Below are 20,448 nucleotides of genomic sequence, written 5' to 3' on the forward strand. Positions count from 1 at the left end.
TTCAAATGGCCTTGTTCCATCAGCACTGTGTTCTGTTTCCCCTCCTTTATGTGACCTGGTTTGTCTTGTGCCTCCTTTTGGCCTGCCCTTCCTTCATCCTCAACTGGAAACTTGAGGACTGAAAAGAGAACAGCAGAGGCAGACCACACTTATTCCTGCAGCATTAGGAGTCTGGTGGGAAGCTGAAATCTGCACTGTATGATTCCCTGTCTCCGAGCTCTATCTCAGGCAAAGGTGGAGAATATAGACACTAAGGCATTCAGAAACATTTTGCTTTTCTTTTAGGCCAGTTGGAGATGTAGAAATGGACTCTCTAATGGGAGTCAGCTGAGGAATAGATCAGTTGCTGTAGGACTTGGAAGGCTGACAGCTGTCACATGTCATGGGTTTTTAAATCCTGTGTGTCCCTGACCAAAACGGGACTTTTATCAGGTTGTTTGGTGTATGGTAACTTCTGAAATGAATGTAGAATGTTAGCAGATCTTAATTGATTTTTCACCTGCAGGTTTTTTTTTTCTTTTTAGTCACTGTTGCTCCTCATTAAGAAAATAGAATGAAAAATCCCAGCTGCTTTTAACTGTCCCTGCATCTCCAAACCATCTAATTTTGCATCTCCATCTGACTCTGTATGTGATCAGTTGTGCTTAACCTGCTGTGTATGAAGAGAGTTTAATGAAGTTCATCCTGGCAGGATGAAAAGCTGTTAATGTTGGCTGTTCTGAGTTCAGGGGGTTGTGTGATTGTATTCTCTATAAATTTCCTCACAACCCTGAGAAAGAACAGCTGTGTAATGCCACAGTTTCCCAAGGGGCACCTTTTGCTTCTATACAGAGCTTGTCCATGTTTTCTGGCAGCTGGCTGTTCCACTGGATTAAATTTTAAGAGGCTATTTTTGTTATTAAACTTGGAGAATCAGGGACACTAATGATACCTTAATCAGTGTCATAATTAAAGAAATACAAACAGTCTGGTCTTGGGGTTTCTGAAAATAGTTATGCGGAGCTATTTCAGGTTTAGATGCACTGATTGACTTTGGGATGACTTGACCATTTGTTGCTTTTACCAATGCATGAAAAGTTACTTTTTGTGTGTGTGCTTTTTATTTGATTTGCCTGCTGAAGCTGTGCCTCAAATTGTGTGGGGTTCACAGACATGCTCAGCAATATTAGGAATTTCAGGTAGAGTTATCTTGTAATTTGAAGTTCCAAATCCCTATTTCCAGAGTAACTAAGCCATGGGGAAATCAGACAGACTAGAAAAGGGGTAGGCAATATGGGTAGAAAAAGAAAAAAAAGGAAATTGTAAAAGGTGTAGAAAAAAAAAAAGGGAATGAGGTGCAGAGGAAATAATATACTTGAAAGAAGGAATACATTGAATTGTGAAGGCAGCAAGCAAGTTTAAGAAAGGAATTAAGGAGGACTGAAATTGGTGAAGAAGGATACTATCCCCTGCCTGAATTGTGTGCCTCCCCACAAGGCCTTTTTCTCCAAGCATTTCAGATGGATGATCCACTTTGTCTCCTCTGTCTTTTTGAGGCATCTTCAGTCAGCCTCTGCCTTCCATGCACTGATTCCTCACTCTGGTGCTTTACAGCCTCTCCAGAGGAATGGCAGCTGTTGTCAGCAATTGAAGAGTCTGAGGTTGCTTCGTGTGAGCAAAGCTGGTAATTTTATGGGTTTTCTCCCTGTACCTCGCAAGAATTAAACCCCTATTGATTAGGGTAGAAGTGAGCTGCTGCTGCTGGCTACTGCTGTAACTCCCAAGGCAGTCACCACTTGCTGTTGGAGAAACATATCTTTATGAGAACAGTCCACAGCAGTGATTTTCTCTTTAGCTTTTGTAAAGGTAAACATGTTAAAACTGGGCAGTCTGAAATCCTGCTTTGTGTCTCTTTTTGCTTTGCACTTTTTCACCCCCTTTTTGGTATCTGTCAAGAGACCTGCTGCTCTGAGGCAGTGACTGACAGCACAGGTGACAGAAACGTGTTTTGCCTGTCCCTCTGAAAGTGTGTGTTTGTTGCACAGAACTCATTCCTATTCTTGTCACGAGTGTGATGTTCAAATGTTGGGAAATGCCGCTGAGTGAGACCTGACCTCTTGGCCTGATGCTGATTATTATGCTCAGTGCAGTGCATCTAAGCACTGTTTGCCTCTGCAAGTTTAATAATGAGCAGAAGATGAAGTAGTTAGACATACACCTGGGTTTTATGTATTTACACCTGCTGTCATGTGTGTTTGTTTATTTCTTGGCTCCAGAGACAGAAGTCAGTGAAACCAAATATCGAAAATAATGGAATTGAATATAATGGAAAAAAAAATTGTTATTGTGTGTGGTGTATTTGTTTCTAAATTCACTGTCTTGAGACCAAAAAAATTGAAATAAGAATAGCCTTAAATTATTATAAATGGTTAAAAACCACAAAGATCTGAAGAATTTTACATTTAGGTTCTGGACACAAATTAAGACTTTTTTTGCCATGAGAAAGTTAGACCTTCATTCCAGTGTCTTCTGTAAACTTTTTGCAAGACTTTGTGCTTTGTTTTGTGACATGGCTGGTGATGACTCTCAGTGAAGGCAGCTGATAGATGGAGTGCTAGGGTGATTAATAATGCAAGCTCTGTTGGTTTTCAGCAGAGACTGCTGTTTACTGCCTGTACTGCTGCTGTTGTTAATGGCAGTGGTAAGATGGTGACTTCCAGACTGTGTCCCCTTATAAAGTCTGCAGAGAGCTGCTGGTTTGGGTCATTAAAGAGAGGAAACAGGAGGTTAAACCCCTTCTGGTACATCTCTGCCAAGGGCATGGAAGCCTTCCAGAACTTCCCAAGCATGACCTGTACTTGGAGGTACAAGATACAACCTGCAAGCAATTCAAACTGTTATGTTTGTGTTGAGTATTTAGCCACGTGTTAATGGTTTGATCATTAACAAAATGTTATGTTATGTTATGTTGTTGTTATGTTATGTTATGTTATGTTTTATGTTACATTAAAGCAGTTCTAATATTAATGAGAGTAGAAAGGGTGAAAATATAACTGGCCTGTTAGAGGCTATTTCATTTTGAGCCTGTGAATGGAGCTGAACCTAAAAAGTTTTTGCAAAGGGTGATGCATGGAAGGATTGGAGTTCTCAGAGTTAGAGTTCAGGGATGCTGGACTTTGTGTTCTGTTGTGGTTTGGTGATAGATTTGCATCTCAGAAACCCGTATTAGCAAGCATAGAACATTTTGCTCAGCCAAAGGAACTTTTTGTTTGTTTGCTGAGCAGTACAATGCTGATGTAATAAAGGAAACTGAGGCTCTCCACATGTGCAGAAGGAACACTCCTGTTTTTTGTGTGGAAGCAACTTTAGTGGTGTTTCAACATGTGATGTCGTTGTGTATGTAAAATATCTGGGATGTGAAGCAGAACTGACCTCCAACCTCTGCTTGCAATAATTTTGGCATGTCAAATGGCTTGCTGAACTGAAACTCAATCACAGACTTCTCAGTCCCTTGTCATAGATGAGAACCATCACTTTAATCAGCAGTTTAGAGCAAATAACTCCGCTTATGTCGAAGAAAAGTGGTTATTGACATGGGAAGATTTGCCAATACTATTAAAATGATCAGCAACTGTTGCACTGTCAGGAGTGAAAAATGTTTGGAGTTAATTTCAAATTGATATCTCAGAGCTTTCATCTGAACACCTGCTGTTTGGGATTGGAGTATGAAACATTAGCTGTGATTATTTCCCCTTCTACCCCTCACTCTGAAAGGCACCCAAAACTGAGCAGGTGTTACACCTTAAATTAAAATTATGTCTAACATCAGTTTAAAAACTGTAATAGCAGGGACGTGACTGGATTGCATACAGAGTTCCTAGGGTTCACTCTTTGTAACAAAGCAAAACTACTTTCTGCTGAGAGATCAGTGAGTCAATTTCTTGTGGAACACAGTCTGTGAGAAATGAGGCTGCTGGCCATTTTGGGGTAAAGATGAGCAGTGTTGCTGTTCTCTGGGAGGGAGAGGAGAAGAGGCAAGGAATGTTGCTTTGGCTGCCAAGTTAAAAGACTTCCATGTTCAAAGAACTACATATGTTCAGTGAGTCTGACTAGAAAAATTTATCTAGTATACGTAGAGCTGGTGGATGTGCTAGATAGTGCAGTAGAATGTGGGCTTTAGAAGTGCTCTTGATTTAGGAAATGTGAATAACATTAGTATGAGCAGGACTCTGGTTTTGCTGTCAAGTAAGAGATCCTTTTTGAACTATTTGATGGGATTTGGGCATGTGTAGAAGGCTTTGGAGAGTAATAAAATGTGCTTTTATTTATTTATTTGGTACAAGCCTCTGAGAGGGTGTTTGTTTAATTGCCCAAGGTATTTAGTACTTTAGATAGTTTCCCTCTGTATTCAGTTTGTAAGATTCAGGACATGAGTAGGACAGCAGCTTTATGAATTACTTAGAAATAAGTAGGCACAGAATATGCTGTAATATTTTGTATTGGTTCTTTTCTGTTTGTTATCTGTGAAACTTTCCTAATAGCATTGGTACTTTGCTGCACAATTGTGATAGTGAAGGGGAAAAAAGACATATGGTCCATGTTGTGGTTTCTTTTACACTGTTGTATATCTGGTCTTATCTAGTGTGATAAAAGCTAAGAGTTTATGGAATTGCTCCTGTACAAAAAGAAATAAGAATTAGCTCTCAATCTTTCAGGGGTTTCTATAGTCCAATTTTATTTTTCATCAGCTTCAGATCAGGTAGTCTGTTTGCGTTTTGGATGAGGGAAAAAAGGGAAAGGAGTATCTTTATTTTCTACTTCAATACACAATGGTTAAAGGAGTTTTTTAAAATTAAATAATTTTTCTTTTTCCTATCTTTTAAAAAAAACATTATTTGCATGCAGACATTTAGGATGCCTCACATAAACTTAATGAAAGACATATAAAGCTACCTGTATTTTTGAAACAGATGAAGAAATTAAAGCAAGATTCTGAAGGCTTCCTACACTCCAAATACTGATTTGGAGTATTTCTCATTTTTGAGTTCCCCATGAAAGAATACTTTGAAGCTGATTGTGCTCAGACTCCTGTGGGAAGTTGGTGAGTTTGTGAGGTTTTTTTACTGGTTCTAGATTTCTGCTCTTGCAGACAATTCATAGAGCTTGACACAGGACGTTTGCTGAAGGGAATTACTGAAATTAACATTTTTGTACCATCAGAATTGCTTTGACAGCAACACAAATGGGTTTTTTTGCCTGGAATTTAGGGTGTTGTGAAACCTCTCAGCCCTGAAAGAGTTGAGCAGATAGGCAGAGAGTGGCACCAATGTCAGCTCAGTGGGCAGAGAGCTCTCCTGTGTCATTTCCTCCTGGTGTTTTCTGTAGTAGGGTATGGCTTTTTGGATTTTATTATGACTGTTTTATTTGACTGTTCCATGTGGATATAGTGATTTATGTTTGACATTTCCAGCCTCATTTACTGTGGGTAGAATAGCCTTTTTGAGAAATGTGTGTAAAATAATAACTTAAACCAATGATCTGAGTACTCCCAGATAATTAGAATTTTTAGACTGCACGTGCAGGTGAAAGCAGCCTCACCTGGATGGTTGGATCATTTAATCTCTGAACATGCTGATTTCTGTTAAGAAAGGCACTAAGGTTGGGTCAATTATATTTCAAGCAGTTTGTCCTACTGTACTTTATTTCCTCCAGTATGTAATCTTTTCAAAAAGCATCTGCTTGTAGAAGGTCTTTGTCTCAGACTGTATTTCACGCATAAGAAGTGATTGAAGGTGTGATTGCTTTTTGAAGCCTTATTTGCATTTTCCTTAGCACTTTGCATCACTCATATTGTACATGACAGATTTACCTTATCTGACATCTGCGTTTTAGTATGTTCCTACGGGGAGAAATAATTTCTAACTCTCCTAATTCTTCCAGTTTCTAACTCTCAGGTCTAGATGCAGATGTTAGCTAATGTTTTGGAAATAATATTTTACAGGTAATGCCCATAGGAAGATGGAACTGAAAATGTCATAGGATCTGTATTAATTTCATTAATTTTTATTTATTTCACTATCAGTGCTTTTTGGTTTTTTAATACAATGGAATTTGTGCAAATCTTACTAAGATAAATTTGGATAAATTTATTGTAGATTTTAATATACCCATTCATCTGTAAGCTGTGCTTTTATTTAGAGATTTTTCTGTATTTGCAATAGTTTAATATTTCTTTATCCAGATTAACGTTATGCTCTGCTCATTATTCTGTCCTGGCAATACAAAGGTATCCTATACTAGCTAAATAAAACAAATTTGCATCTACTTTTATCATCAATGGCTTTGATTCAGGATTGATTTTTTATGATCTGTAAAAACTTAAAAGTGATTTGCTTAGAATTCAAAATATCAGGAGTGATGGCTTTATATTTAGAACTGAGAGTTCACCAAGGAAGAAGACTACAGGTATTGTAGTAACAATTTTTTGGCAGTTGTCTGGTTAAATGTTTTCATATAGACAGGTCAGTTTTATCCTGGGTAACAGTCAGATATGCAGCATGCTGTTGGATATGAATATCATTCATATGCTTTTCCTTCCCCCTCCTTGGAACAGCTGATGATATTTTAAAGACAGTCAGGACTGGGGTTGCCTAGGGCCCTTCCAAATGAGGCTTTCTGTGTTGTACCAACAAAGTACTGCTATCTGTTGTACAGAAAACAAACTGAAAAATAATGAAACAAGACTAGCCTGGGATTTTTGTTCCCTGTTTGCTTTTGCAAATGCTTGTGTTGATTCTAGGGCAAGATGTTTGGCCTGAAGCTAGAGGAGGAAGAAAGTTTTCACTGGATGTTAAGAAATCACTCCCAAAAGGGAGAGCAATTAGTAAAACAAACCAAGTGATCATGGAGGCAGCATTACTGCAAGTAAACCATGGCTTTCCAAATACTGATTGGCAAGGTGTCACACCAAGAACACAGGCTGGACTCTCCCAGCTCAGGTATGCTGTGCCTGGAATTCTATCACCCATTGTAGTTGCATGTGCAAAACAGCAGGAGCTCGTTCTGAAATCACACTGCAGCCTGTCACACTCAGGTGGTACTTCAGGTGCTGAATCTCCTCTCCTAACATGTGCTTTTTGCCACAGCATTTTAACTACCTAATTATGAATTTAATTGCTCTGCACAAAGCGAGCAGTTTCAGGTCAGGAATGCAATGTTGCTCTATTTTTAGTGTGCTGCTCTCCTTGATCAATGCACACTAGCAAGTTCCTAAGCATGTAAGAAATGCCATGGAAATGAATGTAATGACTGTTATCCTTGAAGTTAGACATATATTAATTTTCTGGATCAAGACAATGCAGACAGAGAAAAGCATATTTGGACTAAGGAATATGTTTTCTATTATGGGTATTACATTATCAGCATTAGTGGCACACAACAGGTGGCTTTGACTGTTTCTTGTTAGGAAACAAGAGAGAGGAGTCTACAATTTCTTGTAGTAGAAGAAGTGGCAGCATGACTTTTGACTACAGTAACAGAAATGGCTGGAATTGGTCTTTTTGTAAGTAGAAGGCAAATGTAACTTGTGCCAGAAATACCAAGTTGTTTGTTGCTACTAGTTATTCTAGTCTTTTCGGAAACTTATCAAATATATTCTCATGGTCTCATTGTTTTTAAGTACTTAAAATGCTCTGTTAGTATCTCCTAAGTATTCTTTTTGAAAAACAGAAAATTTTGCATTATAAGATCAAAGGTTGGAACCATTTTATTCCAAACATTTCCTTGTATATTCTGCAAGGCTGTTGCCTTAAGTCATTGCATGTTTTATTTTAGTGAGTCCGGGATCTGAGCTTCAGAAAATACACCACCAAAGCAGTATTCAAATTTTATTAGAAAGCTACAGGTATTGACTTCAGTGGGGACCCACTTCATCCTGAAAGTCTGGTTTGCCTCCATGGGACTTGATATGACAGGATGTAAAGCATGTTCCTGTGGTTGATATGTTTGGAAGGAGATCTAAAGAATGTCTCAAAGTTAAGTCACTTGAAATACTTAGTCAAAGGCAGCCACAGATTTGTTATCAATGTAATTTTTGTCACCAGAATTATGTGGTATGGGAGCTGGCTGATGGGACAAGTTCTCTGGAAAGCCAGGATTGCTGTTCTTGCAGCTGATGGAGTGCTGAGGAAGGAGAGCATAGAGAGCAGGCACTATAGAAATTGCTTCCATAGTAGCCCTCATTCCATATGTGCTAACTTGGGAGTTACAGCTTTGGAGTTTGTTAAACTCTGCTAAGTTTAACTTTGTTAAGTTAAACTTTGGAGTTTGGAGTAACAAATCTGTCTCTGTAGCACTTGGGCACAAACATACTGGGGAGGAGTCAATGGGAATGTACTGTGCCCAGAGCCATGATAATGTGAGTAGTTGCTTATTTTGTCTTTGCCCAAGTTCATGCCTGAACTTAACACCCCAAATTTGCTTTTGCTCACATGTGAGATATATAAACTTATCTTGTGTGAACTACTGTCAGTCCATAAAATGATGACTAGCATTCAGTAAGAGTCTCCATTTTGGAACAGTGGAGGTTAGTTTGAGACAAAAATGGTAAAAAAATTGGGAAATAGGAAAGGAAGAACAGTGGTAAAGTGGCAGAGGAATGAAAATGGTTTTACTTTTGTTTAGGATGATGAATAAAATGTCCTTGTATGAAGAATTTAATTTTGTCAGGCTAGAATTTATCATCTTAGGATAACCACTGAAATACTGAAAGGACGATTTTATGAAAATAATTAGTATCCTTTGCTTCAAATCCTTTAATAACCTGAAAAGCAGACAATTTCTGTTTCTATTCCTGTTAACAAAGAAGAATTTACTTTTTGATACATTAAAAGCATCCTTGCATTTTAATAATAGTGAAAAACTATTTCCCTAGCAGTATTATGACTCTCTGTCATTTGAGTATGAATGCTTGTGTCTGGAATTCAATTAAAGAGAAAGAACCAGCAACGCCTGTAAATTCATTACAATAAAAATGGAGTCATTAAGGACATGATAGGATATCTTAGTCTGGGACTAGGAGAAAGGTTGACAAGCTTTCAATTTTTCTATGCCAGTAGAAACGTCATTAAGAAAGGACATCTGCCTACTTTTGTAATGGACTTAAGAGAATCTAGGAAGAATGCCAGGAAGGAAGAACTGTTGCACAAGCAGGCTCAGCTACAGGAATATAGCTCTGTAGTAAAGTCAGACCAATTAATTCTTTAAAGCATCCACCAAGGCCCATCAAAGGTTACTAGATGGGCAATAGTCTGAGAAACAGAAAATATATTGCCTCTTAATTTTTAATACTTTAAACTGAAATGATATATGAACACTTGAATGACAAGAAAATAACCAAAACAAAATAACTTATTTGAAGGAGGACCCTCTATTTGTACAGTTCTCATTTATTCTACATTTTAAACATTTGATGTATTTTTTGATGTATGCACATATTGGGATGATGAGAAACAGTTTCAGTTGTAATAGGCTGCAAATAATAGCCTTCTCCTTCTATTCCTATTCCTTTCTTGTTATGGCTTTTCACAGACTTTTCCCCCAATGGATCAGACTGCTTTACTACTATGGAAAACTCTTTCTGTTGTATTCCTGTGATTTTTTACAGTTTGCTGTTGTCTGTCCAATAAGTGCGCTACAGTTGTATATCTGACTCCCTGGAATGGAACACTGGTAAGGTCACTCTGGGACTTTGTAGACCAGAGTCATGTGCAAAAGTAGCCAAATATATTTTTGCTTTGCATCTATGGTCTGGTTTCTGATACAAGAGTAGCTGTAGTTCACTGTCAATTCCCTAAACCAGGGCTGATTAAATGCTTTAAATGATGGGAAATAGGATCTCAAAGAAGGAGGGAACTGAGAAGTTCAAGTTTAAGAATATGTTTCTGTCCCAAGGCTCTGAGTGGTAATTTGTTCTGCGTCAAAGCTCATCTTTAAGGGATTACTGAGTTATGACCATTTTGGTAGGTTTGATGTGCATTGAGACTGTCCAAGCTGCCGTTTCTGAAGGTCGCCTTTGTTACGAGCCCTTCAGGCCACTGCCAGTATTAACTAACAGATTATGACACCCAGGAGAGTTCATTTCATTTAAAACTATGTAGCCTGCAAAAACTTGTCCAGCCCTCTTATGAAACTGGTAAATTTGTGCTTTACACAAGGTCTTTGGCATTTTGTTTGGCAAAGGAATTATCTTCCTTTACTGTTCTCATCTCCATTAAATTACTAACATGGTATAAGGGGTATTATAGACATAGGTATTAAAACCTCTTCCTTTCTGATGTTTTTCATAACATTTTTCTCCTTAGGGGACCTAAAAGATTGACCTTATGAATGCAGTATGGGGTCATACATTGTTTTGGTATGCCAAAAAAACCCATTGGTTTTCTAGCAGGTATGAGGGGTAGAGAAGGCCAGTTGAGTTGCTCACTTTATTTTTCTCCTAATTGGATTGCTTTTGAATAGCTGCATGTAATATTGTAAAAGAGTGGAACAACAATGCAGCCAGCCTTGAACTGTCCTTAAAATTCCTAAACACTGGGGAGAGGGCCAAGAAGAAAACTTGTTTATACCAGGCGTATTATTTCCCTAAACAAGAAGAGGTAGAGAAGTATTGCTTTAAGTTTTTATCAGTTTAAAGAACCAAAAAAAGTCCCATGTTCTAGAAACCAAGTTTTAAGTTTATAAAGTCACTTTGACAATCAGCTGCTTACTGCTGATGCTCTTCTACAGTGCTGTATTTGCAGAATAGTGGTGAAATTATCTGTGCTGCCCAAGACACAAATATAAAGGGAATTTCTGCTCCAGTGAACTCCTATTGCAGAAAGCAGTCACAAAGGAGGTCTCAGCTTGCTGTGCATCCCAAAGAAAGGAGGTGATTGTAGATATAATTCCATGTCATTAATAATTTCTGGAAGGCTTCCCTTCTGCTTTTAGTTTTTACTGATTTTGGTTGGCAGCTGCAATTTACAAATTTACTTGGCAACGTCTGGGAGTTTTTCAAAGTCGTTTCAATAACCTCTGGCAGGGAGCAGAAGAGAATTCACATTTTTTTGGAACAAGTGTATAGCTTTTTGCTTTTAATCATTTCTTACTTCTAATAGTCATGTTGAAGTGTGGCTTTCCTTGCCTGGTGACTCAGATTTTTTTTACTATAGTGTCAGTTCTTCAAGCTGTTGAAGACATCTTTCAATTCAGTGCCCAGATTGTTGGGAAGTTGAAGGACAAACAGTTCACTGAAAGAAGTCCAGTTCATTTTTTTCTACTTGTGCAGAATTGTGCTTTCACCGCTTTTGACAAATTATAGGATTGTGACAACTGCAAGCTTGTGACTACTGTTTGCTCTAGGGTTTGTGGTAGGAACAATGGGAGATAAATAGAAGCTTGAAGGACAAAGATGTGCAACACCCAGCATGAAATGGACATTGGTTATCTGTCTAGATTGCTGGTAAAAAATAATGCAGCTTCATAAAAATGAGCTCTTGTGATATGGGTATACCAAATTTCTCTGGAGAGGAATGGATAGGAAGAGTCAGGATGGGCATTTTTTTCTCTAAGGTTTCTATTGTGTGAAATTATTAAAGCAGACTTAGTAAGCTAGAATCTACACTTTACAGCTGACATTCTTGAAGCAAGTCATTAAATAAAACCTTGATTGTTTTATGTTTCACTTATGAAGGACTTAATGGGGCTCACTGATGGGCAGAAAACTGGTAACACTCAGTGAGCACACTGGTGCTTGTTGAGTGGGATGGTTGGGAAGTTTCTAATCATAGAGGAGCAGAGATAGGATCTAAAAAGAAAGCCCTCATGGGAACAGTAGGGGTTTACTTGTCATTTGGATGAATACTCCTCAGTCTCCTGTGCAGTAGAAAACTGAAATTATCAGAAATTAGGTGCTCTGAAAAGAGCTAAAAGGCTAGAAAAAGCTGCAGCCAGCAAGGACACAGAAGGGAATCTTTAAGCACAATTAAGAAAATATTTTTTTCAGTAAGAGGGTTATAGTCATCTACATATATCTAAAACACCAAAGCATACAGCAAGTTAGATAAAAGGATAGTATTTCTTCTCCCAAAGATTATAGAGGCATTTTCCAGAAAGTTTTCTGGTGTACATAAATTTGTCGACACATCAGCGTGCCCAAAATAGGTAATTTTAACAGTTTCACACTGCGTGGCTCCAAAAGTTCCTTTATGGTTTGTAGAAACACACAAGAGGGTGGAAAACTGCTTAAAATAAAAAGTGCTGTATCATTGGCTTTAATAGAAACACATGCAGAAAAGTGTGTTAAAAGAAGCATGATAAGAAACATTGCAAGAAAAGAATGTAGAATTTGGGAATTGGGGATGTGAGCAATGCAAGGATGATATTTCTGGAACATGTGCCTGTACCATAAAGAATCCAAATATTTTCACAGGGTTTGGTAAATAGTCAGGTTTGAGAGGTGGGGAGGGAGATACAGGGAGCTCTAAAGGATGCTTTTGTTTGCTTCATTTAATTTTAGAAGAATGATTTTCTCCATTGATATTAGACATTGAAGAGACATTTTCTTGGGGAAAAAAACGCCACAACATTATTTACCCTTTCTGTTGTTTTGTGGAAGAGAGGGTTCTTCTTTTTAAAAAAAAACCTACTTCTTTCTTTTGTCTGACAGTGCACTGAGAGCTTGACACTACTCAGTATGAAAAAACTCATAATTCAGCTTTCTAGTTGCCACTGCCATTGTCTGTTTCATGTTTGTTCTGTACTGTTGTACAACTTAATGCCATTTTGGATAGCAGCTCTGTGGGGCGCAGACCCTGTCTTTTTGGTTTTGGTGGCTCTAGAAAGAGCTGCTTGTGTAGCAATTTCCACTGGTGGCAGTGAGGTTAGAGCATCAACTGCTGATGCTCATAGTTTTCCCACTAAAAGTTATCTGCAGTGTGTATTATAGGTAGGTGACTCCCATGGTTGTGACTCGTGCTTTACCTGTTGTCTTTGACTTTTGCAAAAGAACAGATATATTTGCCCAAAAAGTGTTCTGTTCTTAGCAAGTCAGTACTGTAGTGGTCTTCTCCTTGTAATCCAGGCTGGCAACTGTGCCAAACTTCTTGGCAGTACTTCAGAAAGATAGCTTTTATATTTAAGGAAGGTGATGCATTGTGAAAGCTGTCATGTTATGTTGTGCTGATGGAGGAGCCAACTGGAATTACTGAGACAGAACTCTCTTCAGTCATTGTAACCTGTGATTTCTGAACTGAAGATGAAAAGCTTTTTCTTTTTTTTGTTTAAGGCTAGTGAAAATGCATCTTTAGGTACTTCGAGGTAAGAGATGCTGCAAATACTAGAAACATTACCCATTGAATATGTCATACACAGGGATTTTTGCCTAAATATGTCAACTGTAAGAACATTTATGAGTTAATTTTTGTCCAGTAATATAAACCCATGAAAAGAGATGTAAAAATAACTGACTGCGGTGTGTGGTTTCTAGGTCAACCAGTTATATTTCTGACTGACCTGCCTTTTTTTTTACTGAATGCAATCTAAAATAAAATTATTGGCTGAAGAAAACAATCTGATTATAGCCTTATTATAGTTGGCAGTCTTGTCCTTGAGGCCTCCATTTCTTCTGATCTCAGGTACATTGGTATGTATGGAGAGGTCCTGTCCAAGTGGCACGGGTGAATGTGGTGGGATGGCCTTTGGAAATGTTTGGTAGGTAGGTAACAAATACTAATTTCATGGTGTCTTGCCTGCCTGCAAGTCATGTATGGATGAGAATTGGATGGGGAAATGGGATCAGGTGCATGATGGGTCCTTTACTGTGATGTTGGAGAGACACCAGAACAGGCTGCTTAGAGAAGTTATGGATGCCCCATCCCTGGAAGTGCTCAAGGCCAGGTTGGATGGGGCTCTGAACAACTTGGTCTAGTGGAAGATGTCCCTGCCCACACCAGGGAGGCTGGAACCAGATCATCTTTAAGGTCACTTCCAAGCCAAACCATTTTATGATTCTGTGATTGTGATTTCTCAGGCAGTTCAGGTACTCACTTAGAGAGGCTCTCAAATGAAGAGGAGCTACATGGAAACACAGCCTTGCTCTGTAGTGCTTTGCTTTTGATTGTGCCCAGAACCTCACTCATTGTTCTAAGTAGTAAAAATGTAAGAATTCAATCTTTTTTAGCATGTTCAAGGTCACAGCACATCTACAAAAGCAGCTTCCATGTCAGTCAGTCTTCATGTCAGTCTTCTACAGATCACAAGCTGGTAAAGGTAACTACATCAAGGAGAGATGAGAATCAGACAGGGAAATGAACTCAGAGACCAGAATTATGACCTGAGCTAAATAAAATGTGAGCCAGTAAATTCACTTTGATATTTCAGGTTTTGGATATTCTGCTGCTTTTCTTATGCAAATTAGCTTTTCAAAGGGTGGAAGAAGAGACAGATCTTCAGGAAGCACTATTATTCATTCACATTTCTCTACCTATGCTTCATGCAGACACCAGCATCGAGAGGGTGACTTAGTATTTAACTGTGTCTAGTTACATTACTAGACTCTCAAATAATTTTAAAAAATCTTAAAAAAGATTCCTTTGAGTCTGTGAAAGTGGCTTAGAAATGCAACTTTGAAAATCATCAGTGGCACACATTTTAATCCAACTTGTTTGCGGTCTGTTTGTGGTGGCTTAGGGGTTTTCCAGAGATGCTAGATCAGTGACATGGAATGGGGCTTTGCTTCAGATGTCCAGCAGTAAAAACCTGCTTGAGGAACCTAACTTAGTGTCTTGGTCTGAGGACATCAAAGGCAACTGATGGTGCTGCTATTTCTTAAAATCTCATCTACGTGGCTGCTATGCAACATCTGCTTTCAGTAGTAGTTTTAAACTGTTTTATTTTGCATTTTAAACTCTAGAACAGAAAGATGAAAGTTAAATAAAACATAGCAATCTCTATCTGTGGTATAGTTAAATGCATATATAAATATAATAAATAAGAATATATTACATATTTCATTAAAGTATATGACTTTATGGTGAGTATATATAGCTAATGAAAGATGAGATTGCAATCCTTACATGACAGTTAAAGGCTTAAAGGAAATAAATAAGCAAATAACAACCAGTTCACCATAGAAACATGACCACTAGCTACCTGTTTATAGCAGCAGCTTACCATCAGTGCAGAAGGACAGAGGCTCCCCAGGTGGCTTTGCCATTGCTCTTGCTGCCTAGAGAAGTGAGCTGGCTGCTCCCACAGCAGGACTCAGTCTCTGTCTATTCACAGTATCACAGGAGGAATGGGGAGTGCCAGGGTTGAAAAACATTGTCCATTCCTCTGTGGCATTCCTTCTTTTCTCTAGTGACTAACAAGGACAATGACCTAGTGCTGCAGCTCCCTCAGAGATGCCACGCTGATTTATGTTAGGATGTTAATAACTACAAGTTTCTAATTTATTTTGCTTTTGCTTTGTCTTACATGAAGCTTTGATTAAAATGTGTTGGTTGGTCTTGGATCTTATGAAATACTTAAGTGTTGATAAATTCCTCTTAAAATTATAACATTTTCATCCATTCCACTCCTTGAAAAGGAGAAATGAGGCAGTGAAATAAGGATGCTTTAGCTTAAATTTCAGCTTATCAGTTAAGCAATTTTGTGTTTGATATCCTGGATTTGTTACGCAAAGTCCTCAAGCATATCCATCAGGGAAGTGGAATGGTCCAGACTAATTACTTTGCTGAATCTGGACTGTAAAACATAACCAAAAGCTATTAGGTTGGTGCCACAAATATGAGACCTTTATTTCAAAGTAGAACACATTTTCATGAAATAATCTGAAGCCTGGTGAAATCAGTAGAAAGATATCTATTGACTACAATAACTCACTACCAGACAAAGTGTCAACTGCAGTAATTTTTTTGAGATTGCAAATGTGTTGTATAATCAGAAATGAAGTTACTGAACTGGCACAAAAAATTACTCCTAAGATTGAAATGTCTATATCAATCATAGCACTCTTCTCTGTTAAGAGAGTAAGAAATCTTGTGGTTTTTATAAGTAATGTAATCCAAAGACAAGATGCCACTGATATTCAGGGAATGAGGGTCAACAAATGCTGTCAGTATCTGCACAGGAAGATTTATTTTGCCTAACTACTAGCTTATTCTTTCTGGGAGTGGATGCCTTTTGGGAGCTATTATGTGTCTTCTCCAGGCTGAGACTGTGGATATTAACTTCTTGCCTTTTATTTAGTGCTGTCTGCCTCTTCTTTGTTTGAAAACTTAGTTTCGTGGTGATACATTTTGTACTTTCTTTACTTAACATGCTAAACTCCAGCCTCTATTAAAACCTGAAGTAATTGTAGAACCTTTTCCTTTGGAGTTGGGATCAGCCTTGAACTTCTACTGATTCCCTTCTCTGCGTTTAGTTGTGCTCTTTTCATTCTAATAGATTCCATTTTTGTGCTGGTCTTGCTTACAGTGTTTTTTGTTTTGATGGAAAATAAATGTTGTCTTAGATACATTTGTATTCATGCAGAGGCTGTACAGTACTTTGATCGTGCAAATATTTTATCTCATTAGGTAATATTTAAGGTTGTAATGCTGCAGCATTACTGTCCATTTCTGTTGACTAGACACCATTGTTTGATATTGTTAAGAGTATGCTATCAAAACAATTTGCCTTTTCCCCCCATTTTCTTCTATGCCTAGTCATTGCAAATACCATTTCATTTTCAAAATTTGTAGGTACATTTTTTGTGTTTATCTTACCTTGTCTACTTTATTTTTTCTTCTGCTGTTTTTTAATATTTAATATTCTTAATATTTGTCTTTTCCTTCTTTTTAAACACCATTACCAGTTACGTAAACTATTTATCCATACATGAAGTGCAGGGAAAGCCAAATTGTTGTGAAGTATCTATAAACTTTAGATGGACTTTGTGACGTACAGAACTTGCTATTTTCTTTATTTAGTTTTTGTTAATTGTATGTTTCCACTGTGGTCAGTGCAAATCTATAGTGCATGTGCAAGTGGTTTTAAATCAGCTAATTTGAGTGCTGGGAAGAGTGGAGTCCCAGCAGGGTGGAGTTGCAGTGAACTGCAGTAAAGATGGGTTGATGCCCAGCTGGTGTTGCTCCCTCTGCATGCTACCATGGCTATTTTAGGAATTGAACTTGTGGTGATCCTTGTGGGTCATTTCCACGTCAGGATATTCTGTGATTCCCTGATTTATTAGCAGTGCTCAAGATGGCTTTTTCAAAGCTGAACCTGCAGCACTCAGAATTTACTCATAATTTAATGTGAGAATGCTAAACCTGTTTTGGAAGTGAAGCTTGCTTTCAATATTGCAACAGATAGTGTGAGACCTGACTTTAGACATGGGATTGATAACAAAAGTTTGCCTTCCTCTGAGTCCTGAAGGCATTTGGATTTCATGTCCAGGTCCAGTACAAAACAGAGAAAAGAATCAAGCTATCAACCCCTTCTCTTTCCAAAGGGAGTTTGCTCTCATGTCCTTATTATTTTACTTTTTAATCTGTCCCTATACTTCACAATGTCCTCCAGTGTAACATATACAATTGTAGCACTGGCGGTTTTCAGGCAGAATTTTAACGAAGGGTGTTGTTTTGCTTTGAACTTTTCGATGTTGCACAAATGCATCAAGAATGTGCATATCTGACAGTACAAAGTGATGCAGGACACAGACCCATGCTTGCTCTCTGTCAAAGAGGTTTTTGAATATCTTGCCATTTGATGTGCTTCGTTCCACTGTAGAGGAGGTAGAAAAGCTGTAGATTCATTTTTAGTATGAGTGATCTAGCAGCATGTAGAGAGAAGTAACTGTAAATCCAGGAAAGGTATTAAAATAGCTATCTCTTCAAATCTGAGAAAAATGCTTACAGAATTCTTCCTGTGTAACCTCAGTAAATTTGCAGAATGCCTTTCTAATATGTTTATTTATGGACAGGTCACTGAGCCAGTTAGAGTAGTTATTTCAGCCAGCCTATAGACCTCCTTATACTTGATTTTGCACAGCAGGTGAAGAAATGAGAGTTTCATGGATACGTTTTTCAACTTACCATCTTGATGTTGCTGAGATTGATGGTGTTCCAGAGCTAGTGGTGCCTCTGAACTTTACCTCAGGAAAGAGTTGCAGATCAGTGTAGTCTCTGAATGCTGTCATTTTTATCTGCCTCCTTATCTGCTGCTGGTGATAACTGGATGTTGGAGTTTCTTGCAAACGCATCAATATCTCTTGGCTCTTCATTCTGTGAGCTCCTTGAACACACCTTGTCTGAAAACCAGAGCTGAACAGCACTTCACAGAAGGTCGATGGAATCAAACATGAGATTGCATACACTTGTCACAGTTACATAAATTTGAGTAACTATACAGAGGCACATCCTTGCAGGGACTGCTGCATGTTAATGAATCTATAGACACATACTAATTTTAGCTTTCCTTTACATGAATTACTCCCAGAATTTATGGCACATTTTGCCAACCTAGGGAATCCCAGATGTTGCATTGCTGGCAAGAAGTGCTGCTACTTTGTGCCTGTGTGGGTTACAGGAGTGACAAGAAATCAACATGTGGACACGTGGGAGCTGAAATCTTTCCAGATGAAGGGTGTGAGAGAACTCTGTGTGCTGTGAGGAGAGACAACATCTGTCTATTTGGCAGTGAAACCTAATGGCCTGTGGGGTGGTGTTTCTGAAAACATTCCTCTCAGTTTCATTTACATACGTTTTAAATATCTATGGCCTGAGCTTGCTATTTCAGCAGTGTGAATTAGTTATTTATCTGTGCTTTCCATGAGATAAATAGGAACATATGGTAAAAGGTGCTGATGCCAGAGTATGAGCTTTGGTCGTAGTACATGGTTAGTAGTTTTATTCTGTTTGTGAGTAGGGACTGGGCCCATCAGTGAAGTCTGTCACAGTGGTAGCCACTGAGCTAGAGTTGACACGAAATGAGAAACACAGGGCATTAGCATGGTGGTTTTGTGATCTACAGCCACATTCACATTTGTAATTAAATACTGCTCAGCATCAGGTGGCTCTCTCCCTTTGAGTCATCATCTTCCTCGAGGAAAAAAGTATTTTCACAGTGTTTTCCTACATGAAGCTGAATGTAGAGGAATAGTTGGGGTGTTCATAACTCATTTAGTGGGAAGAGAAATGAAGGAATCTCAGTACAGTCAAGGTACATTAACAGATGTTTTCCTCCAAGATAACATCGCTGATTGCCTGTGAATGTTGTAAGAGAAAAAAAAAATGAAGGAGCTGGAGATACTCATCCTAGGTTGTATACTTGTGACTCTGGAAACTTACAGCATCTCTATAATATAATGGGAGATGTTCCTGAAGTGCAAAGACACAGTGGTCCATACTTGACGTGGTGTATCATCAGGACTGTGAATACAGCTGCAGGCCCATAAGGAGAGGCTTATTAGTGGAGCAGAGTAAATTTGGTAGTCAGAAAGGAAACATGTTCCTTCCTCAGCAGACAATTGCCTGCCTTGCAGGTGTGGGAGTAAAGGAAAGCTTAGAAAGTTTTGAGACCCCCACAGCTTATGCTCTGACAATGACATATCCTGACCTATAGGACTTCAGGCAGCTTGCACACTGAAGCTATTTTAAATTTTTAGAAGATGTATATTTTTTTGAGACTAAGTCCTTTGTACTTAGACCTTGGTTTCCTTCCTTCCCTCTGAAGCTGACAGGCAGTACCAAAAATAATTCTTTTTTTCTGCCCTCACTTCTGCTGAGGTCCTTCAGTCTGTCAGGCTATCCTTTTCAAAAGCACATGTAGAAATTGAAGGTTTATACTGTTTGTTTTAAATTTATTTAAAACCACCAAACAAACCAACCAAAGAAAAAATGTAATAAAATGCATTCTTCAGAACTTAGCCTCTCCACCTCAGTCTCCCTTATTTTTTGTCCTGGGTGAAAAGTGATCAAATTACTTTTAAAAGAAAGACTTGTCTGTCCAAAACCAGGCCATGTATTCTCAGCCCAAAATGGGGGGGCGTGATTGGCTCTTGGAAATCAAACCAAATACAATCTTTAATGAGCATTTACAGGTCCATTTTTTCCTGCATTCAAATCTTTAACTGGTTTATAAACATGACCTATTGACATTTTCAAGGATATCTTCCAAACATTTTGTCCAATCTTTATTCTTAATAGCTCTTGTATAACCTGCACTACCAGGTGTTTCATAGTTTCTATAGGTCAGGGCAATTCAGCATTATATCTGACACTCACTTTGCAGTAATTTTACCAGATGCAATGGTTGTGACAAAAAGAATTCTACTGTGAACTCTGCATAGTGATAGAAGTACCCAAGTGCTTCATGGTGGAGTGTTTCAGAATAGGCTGGTTTAGCCAATGCCGTAGAAAGAATGCAAAAAGAGTCGATCTCTCTCTT

At 38.3% G+C, this 20,448-nt stretch overlaps 1 protein-coding gene and 1 long non-coding RNA gene across 13 annotated transcripts in view; one reads left to right on the forward strand and one right to left on the reverse strand.

The window, feature by feature from the left end:
* The window catches only part of LOC146437979 (uncharacterized), a 66,828-nt gene that overhangs the window by 25,465 nt on the left and 20,915 nt on the right, over window positions 1-20,448 (reverse strand). The gene's annotated exons all lie outside the window — the stretch shown is intronic.
* The window catches only part of MAPK10 (mitogen-activated protein kinase 10), a 146,871-nt gene that overhangs the window by 25,432 nt on the left and 100,991 nt on the right, over window positions 1-20,448 (forward strand). Inside the window, exon 4 of one of the 12 annotated variants that reach the window (XM_085058136.1) lies at window positions 6,779-6,977. The exons of 10 other annotated variants lie outside the window; for them this stretch is intronic. The gene's annotated coding sequence lies outside the window, so the exon portion shown is untranslated. Of the gene's footprint in view, window positions 1-6,778; window positions 6,978-13,710; window positions 13,729-20,448 lie in introns of those variants that run through there. One more of the 12 variants, XM_085058138.1, reaches the window with a different exon arrangement.

This window comes from Lichenostomus cassidix, chromosome 4 (assembly GCF_008360975.1).
Source record: "Lichenostomus cassidix isolate B80296 chromosome 4, HeHo_3.0, whole genome shotgun sequence".
Classification (NCBI taxonomy): Eukaryota; Metazoa; Chordata; class Aves; order Passeriformes; family Meliphagidae; genus Lichenostomus; species Lichenostomus cassidix.